This window comes from Triturus cristatus, chromosome 1_2 (assembly GCF_964204655.1).
Source record: "Triturus cristatus chromosome 1_2, aTriCri1.1, whole genome shotgun sequence".
Lineage (NCBI taxonomy): Eukaryota > Metazoa > Chordata > Amphibia > Caudata > Salamandridae > Triturus > Triturus cristatus.
This window is the reverse complement of record NC_140580.1, coordinates 696,630,384-696,636,694: the sequence shown is the minus strand read 5'-3', so window position 1 is coordinate 696,636,694 and position 6,311 is coordinate 696,630,384.

Genomic DNA, 6,311 nt, shown 5'->3' with positions numbered 1-6,311 from the left:
GGAGATTTACAAAACAAAATCGGGAGACTGTGGGGCATATGTACAAGCCCCTATCGCCACCACAACGTCACTTTTACCGATGTTGTGGTGGCGATAGGGGCTGCGAAGCAGTAAGCCACTTAACGTGGCTTAACGCTGCCTTGTACATAAGGCCCCTTTCACGCTATCGTAAGTGTGAAAGGGGTGGGTTGTGGATGTTGCGGTGGGCATTCCACCGCAACAGCCATTCATTTTGACGCTGCCCCCTATGTACAAGGAGGCAGCAACAAAATTAAGACCAGGGGGAAACCTGGTCTTAAGTTGGCGAAACGAGGAGAAATGCATTATTTCTCCTCGTTTTTGCTTTTTCCATGTGTGTTGCCTTGTGCAGCACACATGGAAAAAGCAAAATGCCATGGTTTGCTTTTGTGTAGGGAGGTGTCCCTTTCTGTACATAAACAAACCTTTGAAAGAATTTGATTTTTAGGATTGTTTATGTGCAGTAAGGGACACCTTCCTACACATAAACAATCCTCCCCTGCATGCAGACACCCTTGCACCATAGTGCAAGGGTGCCTGTGTTGGCACTAAGTAGCGCCATCGCAGGGGGTAGCGCAAGGCTGCACCACATTCTTCTAAATATGGTGCCGCCTTGCTATTCGGAAGTGGCGGACAGAGGCATTAAGCCAGGAAGGCTAACGCCTCTCTCCGCCACTTCATTGTACATGTGGCCCTGTATTTCTCCCATCTACTTCTGTTGAGACCGGAATAGGGTCTCTTGTCATATTGTATGAGATTTGCAACTGTGCACCTGTGGTGCTGCAGGATCCGATATTAGAAATGCATATATACTTTTTTTCCTTGTCTGTTAGGAGCACGGACAAAGCGATATGGCAGGCAGAGAGTGTGGCAAAAGAGCAGGTTACTGGCAGTGCACAGTCCGAAATACACAAGACAAGTCCCTGTCCAGAGGCCTGCCGGAGGAATCAGGTTTTTTTTGGGATGTAGGAATCGGGAGACTAGCCTTAAAATCAGTAGTCTCCTGTCTGAAGCGGGAGGGTGGCATGTATGGCAATAAGTTGGGATAGGCAATATGCCTGACTCACATTTCGTAACAGTTAAAAGCAGATGAATTATCAAATATATGCAATGACAGACAAACAGACTGAGACAAACCCAAGCAACTAGGGGGTAAGACCAGCGATGCGCATGCAGGTGAGCGAGTGGAGAGGTCGTGGAATGGATCGATTACTAATTCGATAGGGTTGCTCAAGAGATAGCTTTATAGGTTAACAGGGCCGCTGTGAAAAATGTTGCCCATTTTTATTGACCACTGGTTAAATTCTGGGGAGGGACAATTCAGCCTTATGTGATACGCTAAGTGCATTTGCTCTGTAACATGTTGATCTAGGTTCTACAACATATACGCTGAACCTCAAACTGAACGGTTTTGGTTGGATAGACCCCGTTGGCAGCGTTTCTGGTTTACGTGGTTTCTGCAGCTTCAAGTATTACCTAAAAGAAACAAATATCCCTTTGTAAACAGTCTGCTAGAGATCTAGCTTTGGGTCTATCTCTGTAGCAGCAGAGCCCACATACACCTGTAGCCATGCAATGGATATGATTTTCAAAACATCTGGAAGAAAAACAGCCAATACACAGTGTATTCCAAAGGCGACCTATCACTTGGGCTTACTATGTTATGTAGACAAATATGATAATCTTACATCCTTTTCGAACTCCTAAGCATTGAATTCCTCTGATTTAATTTGGTCTGAGCTCAGGTTTATAAAGGCATGCTACCTTCAGCAGTGTGTTACTCCGCTCTCAGAAAAAGAGTACTGATAACCATTTCAGAAATGTTATTCCCAGGAACTAACACAGACTAAATGGGTTTGGTACACTAATGGTGTTGGTCTTTCACAAAGAGATGGAAAAGTTGAGGAGGGGTCCCTGGAACTGTAAACACCTGGTAATGAAAGGCAATAAAGCATACTATGAAGGGAGAATTTCTGAGGCCTTAAATAAAGCAAAAGAGGGTCATCTGGAGTTTTGACTACCTGGCTGCTGTGTGGGAGAGCTTGTCGCCATGTTAGCTCACTGTGTGTCGAGGTATTTTATTTTTGTTAATTGAAAACAAACTCCCCCTGTAGGACTTTGATTTCTCTGAACAAAAACGTTTGTCAAGCAAGCACTTTAAACATAGCAAGTCTCTTTACAGCAGAGAGATCACCATTACACAGGTGGGGATCACTGAATATAGTGATAGCCCTCCGACAATGTGGCCTTGTTGGATCAGTAGACCCTCTGCCGTGGTCTAAATAAGGCTATAAGTCTCCTTCCATAGCTGCCATGATACCAGATACTAGACTCAACCTCTCATGAGTCTATAGCATTTTTTTCAGATTGTCATTGTGAAGTTCGAGCTCAAAGATCTGCTATTTTACGCTGATCTTCCTGGAAGTCTGCTTGTCCCGCACTGAAAGTTGTTCCATCTCACATGTTAGTGTCATTTTAAGGATTTTTTGGGACCGGGGTAGGACCTATTTTGGGGACCCCATTTGGACAATTTTGAAGTTTAATATACATTTTCTGCCAATTGAAGCCCATGTGATGCCCAAAAATGTTGAATTATACTAAAAGTTTCAGAATAGGAGTCGCAAACAGATGAAATATATCTTGCCTGGTGTCCCAACATTCCTTAGAATTACACTGGGTAGAGAGAGAGAGTGAGAGAATCAATCAATCAATCAATCAGGGGTGAGTAGTGACTCACCCGTGAGGGTCTCAAGGTGCTGGGGGGGCAGCCGGAAAAGCAGCTCCGGTCAGTCGAGGAGCCAGGTCTTGAGGGTCTTCCTGAAGATGTGCAGGGTAGGGGCGTGACTGATGTTGATTGGCAGCTCGTTACAAGTCTTGGCTGTGATGTAGGAGAAGGGTCTTCCACCCGTTCTTGCTCTGCGGATGCGCTGGGTATCGGCTAGGTCGGCGGATCGGAGGTTCCTCTTGGGTACATGGATCGCGATTCTGTTGTTGAGATATTGGGGTCCGGTGTTGTGGAGACATTTGTAGGCGTGAACGTTTCCGTCGTCCAGTCTGCTGGTTATTAGTGCATGGGTGACGGTCTTCCTTCATTCGGTCTGGATCCATTTGAAGGTCTTCCGGAGGATGCTGAGGGTGTTGAAGCAGGTGGAGGTGACAGCTTTGACCTGTCGGGTTATGGATTGGGAGAAGTCGAGTACGATGCCGAGGTTTTGGGCATGGTCGGTGAGGGGGTTGCTGAGGGTGGCAGGCCACTAGGAGTTGTCCCATGCCGAGGGGGAGGGTCCGAGAATGAGGACCTCTGTCTTCTCCGAGTTGAGCTTCAGGCAGCTGCTGCTCATCCAGGATGCGATGTCTTTCATTCCTTCTGGGAAGTTGAGTCTGGTGGTGATGGGGTCCTTGGTGAGGGAGAGGATGAGCTGGGTGTCGTCAGTGTAGGATGCTAGGCTGAGTCTGTGCTGTCTGACGATGGCTGAAAGGGGGGCCTTGTAGATGTTGAAGAGCGTGGGGCTGAGCGACGATACTTGGGGTACTCTGCAGTTGATTTCCGTGGGTTCGGAGATGAAGGGTGGGAGTCTGATTCTTAGGGTTCTGCCGGTGAGGAAGGAGCGGAGCCAGTCGAGGGCGGTTCCCTGAATGCCGGTTTCATGGAGTCTGGCAGTGGGTGTGTGGTGGGAGACGGTGTCGAAGGCTGCAGAGAGGTCGAGTAGGATCAGAGCTGCGGTGTGTTCTTGGTTGAGGAGGGTGCCGATGTCGTCTGTGGTGGCGAGTAGAGCGGTCTCCGTGCTGTGTTTGCTGGGGAATGCGGTTTGGGAGGGGTCGAGGATGGAGTTTTCTTCGATGAATTTCATTAGCTGGACGTTGGCGGTCTTCTTGGTGACTTTGTCCGTGAAACGTAGGAGGGAGATGGGTCGGTAGTTCTTGAGGTCTGTGAGATCTGCTGATGGCTCCTTGAGTAGGGGTCTGACTTCTGCGCATTTCCAGTCATCTAGAAAGATGCTGGTTCCGAAGGTGGCATTGATGGCGCGTTGTAGTTCTGGAGCAATGGCGGCGGCGTCTCTGTGGAAGATGTGCGGGGGCAGGGGTCAATGGGGGCTCCTGAGTGGATGCCTTTCATGTTTGATGCAGTGTCTTCGGTGGTGACTGGGGTCCAAGAGGAGATGGTGGGCTGGCTGGCGTTGCTGGAGGATGGAGTGGTTTCGGAGTCAGGTATCTGGTTGTTGAAGTTGTTGTAGAGGCCCTCGATCTTCAGATGGAAGTAGGAGCCAAGCTTGTTGCAGAGTTCCTGGGAGGGGCTGATGACTGTGGTTTTCCTGGGGGGTTTCGTGAATTCCTGGATGATGCAGAAAAGTTCCTTGGAGTTGCTGGAGTTGGCGAGGATCTTATTCTGGATGAAGGTCCTTTTGGTGGATCTGATACGTTGGTGGTATTCTGTCATGGCATTCTTGTAGGGGGTCCGGTCATCTGGAGATTTGCTGTTTCTCCAGTTCTTCTCGAGATGTCTGCAGGTGTGCCTGGATTCTTGAAGGTCAGTGGTGAACCAGGTGGGCCTCCTGTGGCGCTGTCTGTTGGGGTTACGTAGGGGTGCAAGCTCGTCTGTACATTTTGAGATCCATCTGGAGTTCTTTGGCTGTGAGGTTGGCATCTTTTGAGGTGGAGGGGGCATCTCGTCTGAGAGGGGAGTTGAGTTGCTCCTTGGTGATCTTGCTCTAGTTTCTTCGTGGAGGGTGGGGTGCAGGTTTGGACGCTGTGGCTTTGTCAACGTGGAAGTGTACACAGTGGTGGTCCGTCCATGGGGGTTGTGTGGTGTGACTGAAGTGGGTGTTGTTACCTCCTGCAAAGATGGGGTCGAGGGTGTGTCCTGCCTTGCGGGTGGGGGTGGTGAGAACAAGTGCCTTTTCCCTTTTGGAAGTGGTATCATGTATCATGTCTATTTTCAGCGAGATAAGTAAGTACATGTAAGAGAGACATTCTCCTCATTTACATCTGCATGTCTGAGAACAGTGACGAGTAGCACTAGACACTGAAGGAAATGAAATGTAAAATATATTTATATATTTATTTGAAGGTTTTATATAACGCGAACAAGACCCTTGTGGGTATCAGAGCACTTTACACTTGTTAAAGAACAGAGACATATACAATCAATATTATTATAGTCGAGAAAGGAACATGATAAGACGGATCCTCTGAGAGGGCAGGACAGATAAGTCAAAACAGTAATATAACAAGTGACCCGTAATCATGAGCGAATTTGACAAACCCAGGTAAATATAGAAAGAGAGTTGTAGTTTGCACCAAGCAATAGGGGGTATCTCCTTGAGCCTCAACCATCTCCTCTTTGAAGGACGAGACCTCCTCGCAGCCAAGGGTTCTGATTAGGGGTAGGCAGAGAACTCCGCTCCACCATCAGAGCGGAGTTAGCCAGCCCCCCCGTCCCCTGGCCCGGTCCCTGCTTCTGAACCCAGCGCCCGGACCCTCAGCTGGCTTGCAGGGCGGGGGTCTCCCGCACCCCGGGGCCCGCCGGACAGAGCTCAAGCCCCGGGCCCAGCTTCCGAACCCTAGCCAGGCCGGGGAAAGCCTGCCCGGGCCCTGATGGACCCCATGTCCCCAGCGCCCGGACCCTCGGCTGGCTTGCAGGACGGGAGCTCCCGCAGCCTGGGGCCTGCCGGACAGAGCTTAAGCCCCAGGCCCGGTCCCAGCTTCGGAACCCCAGCCAGGCCGGGGAGAACCTCCCCAGGCTCCGATAGACCCCCGTACCAAGCACCCAGACCCTCGGCTGACTTGCCGGATGGGGGGCTCCCACACTCCGGGTAATGCCGGATGGAGCTCAACCCCTGGGCCTGGTCCCAGCTTCCGAACCCTAGCCAGGCTGGGGAAAGCCTCATCGGGCCCCGATGGACCCCCATTGTTAGACCCGCAAAATGGAAATCCTCAGAACCGGAATGCTGCTCAAAGTGGTCCACCTCCTGACATCCCCAACTCTATGAATTATATATATACATAGAGTAGTGAAGTGATCAAGCGAGGGATAGGGAATAGGGAAAGGGACTGCAGGGAAATGGAAGCTGTGGAAGCAACATCACAAAGAATGAGTAAGGCACAAACCCCAAGTCTACTCTCAGTAAGTCTCACTAAGATCAGGGAGATATATATATATATCTTAACACATATAGTCACAATGTCCAGTGTGACAGTATTCCAAAACTATAACCATTGGTTCCTCTCTTCCTGCTAAATCCTACTGAAAGAAGAAGACAGAGAATTAGCACCATCCCACTTGCACCTTCCAG